A 3,647-nucleotide genomic window follows, 5' to 3' on the forward strand; every position below is an offset into this window, starting at 1 on the left:
TATGTATATATATATGTATATGTATATGTATGTATATATATGTATATATATATATGTATATGTATGTTAATATATATGTATGTATATATATATATATGTATATATATATGTATATGTATGTGTATATATATATATAAAAGTATATAGAAGAAATTATATTTAAAACACAAGAAAAAGAAATACAGTATATGTATAATTACTAAAGCAACAATGCATTTAACATATTTTTAACTTTGATCTTCTATCCCAAGTTCTTTTAGCAAATATTTTACAATATCTGTCAAATGCACACTGAACATCATCATTAAAGAGATTACTTTTTCCCTCAAAAACAAAATAAATTTTATCATCAATATCAGATTCCGAAATTGAGGGCGCTTTTTAAAATGGCCGCCAAAATTAAATAACAACTTAACAGCAGCTTGAATACCCTAAATAAATTTGTATAATTTACAAAACATGAATGTAATAACTGCTGTTGACTTGACTTTTGGAAATGTAAGTAAAAATGCCCCCTATATTAGCCCTTTTCTGTTTTGAAGAATGGAAAATATCACCAGAATCCTAAAAAAATACCAGTTTCCTTACAAATATACGGTTGTTTTTCATAATTTTTGTGTACTACACAAGGTATTCCAGAGGACCACACAAATAACTACCATAATTCATGTACTGTATAAAGGCATTAATTCATTTATTACATAATTGTCCTTTACTGTGTAACCCTATGTTGAGCAATAATCTTCATGTATTGCTAATATCACTGCAATCTGAAAGTCTTCGTCTTTATTATAAACAGTTCTTGGACGTCATGGGCATCACTGTCTCAATCATTTTTTGCTTCAGTTTATCATTCCATCTGTTGTGAATACTACTTTTATTGACCAAATCATTTACGTCTGCTTAATTTCCATTCTTTAGCGATTAAATTTGCTCAAGTGCTCAAGGGTCTGCTTGCAAACATGGTGGTAGCAATGATATGTCTGATCTTGTTGCCTCTATTGAACATTTCACATCTTGCTTGATTTACACTTTTCCCCTTACCTCCATGCCGCAGTCTTCAAGTTCCTCAGACATCTTTTGTGACAGAACATCTAAAACTTTAATGTTGCAGAACGTGTCAACAAAACTTTGCCTTTGACTACAGAAGCACGAGATCCAATAAAGGATGATTTCTTCTCTGGTGAAAGTTAATGTCACTTAATTTGAACAACTTTCGGTATTTGCCAGTGTTTGTGTCTAGAATGACCCTCTTTCCATTGTCATAAAATAAATTATACAGTAGCAACGACTGCAATATCGATGTCTCCACAATGGAACGGTTGATATTTATGTATTGGTTGTAATTCCTTAAAGCATGCATTGCAAAATCTCTTTCAGTGACAAGGATGCATTCTTGCCGATATCAATAGTATTCAAGGAGGTATCCAACCAGTTTGTCGAATCCAGTTGTTCACTGAAATAATTAAATCCTAGTTTGCAGAAACTCAGTTTGCCGAAACCCAGAATGCCCAATCCAGTTCACTGAAATCATGAAATCCTAGTTTTCCAAAACTCAGTTCTCCAAAACCCAGTCGAAATCTTTGTGTACATACTGTGCATTGGAAAGGAAGAAGCTTCATTTGTGTACAAAATAAAAGGAAAAATATTGGAAGACAACAAAGCTGTACAAAAACACATTTGAAAGCATGGGTATCAGTTAAAATTAGAAATAAAATGAAATTAAATTAAGGATAAGCATCATATCCTTTTAAATACTCCCTCTGCAAACCCTATCAGGATTGTTGTGCCAGGTCCCTGACACCGAGGCTCTAGTCGGCCCTTTGAGTTAGACCCCCTGTCGACAAATTTCTGGAGCCACAATTGGCATGTGTGTAGATTATTATTAATTTGTTTATTTCCTTTATTATTGTTTTTAAAAAAAATAAATTTATGTATTTTTCATAGGTATGCTAATAAAGGTTTTTAACTGCGAGGCCTATTAAATTGACTTTTATTTGCTGATAGTTAATTGATTTACAGATTAAAACTAAAAGAGTCATTTAACTACATTAAGCCGCTATTTCTTATACGAATACATAGTAAGAGAGTGTTCCAACATGAATGTTATGCTGTGGTTAATGTTTTAATACTGCTTTTATTTTATTTTCGACAAAGTGGGCTCTAGCGCAAACTGAGTTTCAACAAACTGGGATTCGTAGTTTTTGATTCACCAAACTGGCATTCGGCAAACTGTGTTTTGGCAAAGTGAACTCGAAAATCTGGCGTATCCAGAATACCAAGAAGAAGCCAACATGACAGTCTTCCTGTATGCAAAGCATGCTTTAACGAATAACAACCATAGCATTGCAATCATCCGTTCCCTTTCTCGAGACATCGATATTACAGACAATTACACTCCGGCTTTCTTTCGTAAAGGAAAACGTAGCTTCGGTAATCATAAACTGAGTTTGTTGAAACTTTCAGCAACTTCGGAGTTTTAGATGTTTTGTCACAAAAGTTGTCTGAAGAACAAGAGTATGTCTCACTGCTGCTTGGAGTTAAGGAGAAAAATGTAAATCAAGCAAGTAAAATGTTCAATAGAAGTTTTGCAGAGACAAGATCACTGCCATATCGTTGTTGCCACCATGTTAGCAGAATTTCGAGCTTCAGATACTTAACAAACTTAATCGTTCAAGAATGAAAATAAGCAGAGGTAAATGACTGTCAATAAAAATAGTTAATGGAACAGATGGAGTGAACAAATTCCTGTGGAAGTTCAAGAATTGTTCATACGATAAATACGAAGCCTTTTAGATTGCAATGATAAAAGCAATACCTGAAGATTATTGCTCAACATAAAGCTGTTAAACACTACAAGACAAAATGTAGTAAATGAATTGATGCCTTTTTCATACATGAAAATAATGGTAGTTGTCTGGAATACCTTGTATAGCACACAGAAATAATAATAAAACAACCGGATATTTGTAAGGAAGCTGGTTCTTTTTTTTTTTAGAATTCTGGTGATATTTTTCATTCTTCAAAACAGAAAAGGGCTAATAATATAAGGGAGAAATTTTACTTACATTTTCAAAAGTGTGAGTTAGCTTACACCCCTAAAATATGTTATTTTTGGTTTAAAAAGTCAACAGCAGTTATTACATTCATGTTTTGTAAATTAAACAAATTTATCTAAGGTGCTGAAGCTGTTGTTAAGTTGTTATTTAATTTTGGCGGCCATTTTAAAAAGCGCCCTCAATTGGCTCCCGAAATCTTCACATTAATAACTTTAGCTAGTTATACTTTACTCCTATCATTACATATTCAAAAGTTGGTCAAACCTACCTCTTCTGTGCTTATTTTACCCATATATATGTAGTTTATTGGATTTTGGCGGCCATTCTGCAAAAAGCGCCCTCACGCGAAATTTCTCGGGTTACACCCCTTTTACCTCACATATTCTGATTCCCCATAAAAAAACTGGTCTAGAAAAACAATATGAGAATTTCTATCTCTCAAAGTGGCACCTATCTCAATTATAGCCTGGTCTATTACAGCCATGGTTACAGCATGCACGCAAAGCGCATGGACGCGGCGGATACCCTACGCGGCGCTATTTACACGATCTTTTGTTACATTTTTCGCCAGTGACGTCACGGTAAAAT

Source organism: Anneissia japonica, unplaced genomic scaffold (assembly GCF_011630105.1).
Source record: "Anneissia japonica isolate Jap-2015-1 unplaced genomic scaffold, ASM1163010v1 scaffold119_len492752_cov174, whole genome shotgun sequence".
Taxonomy (NCBI): Eukaryota; Metazoa; Echinodermata; class Crinoidea; order Comatulida; family Comatulidae; genus Anneissia; species Anneissia japonica.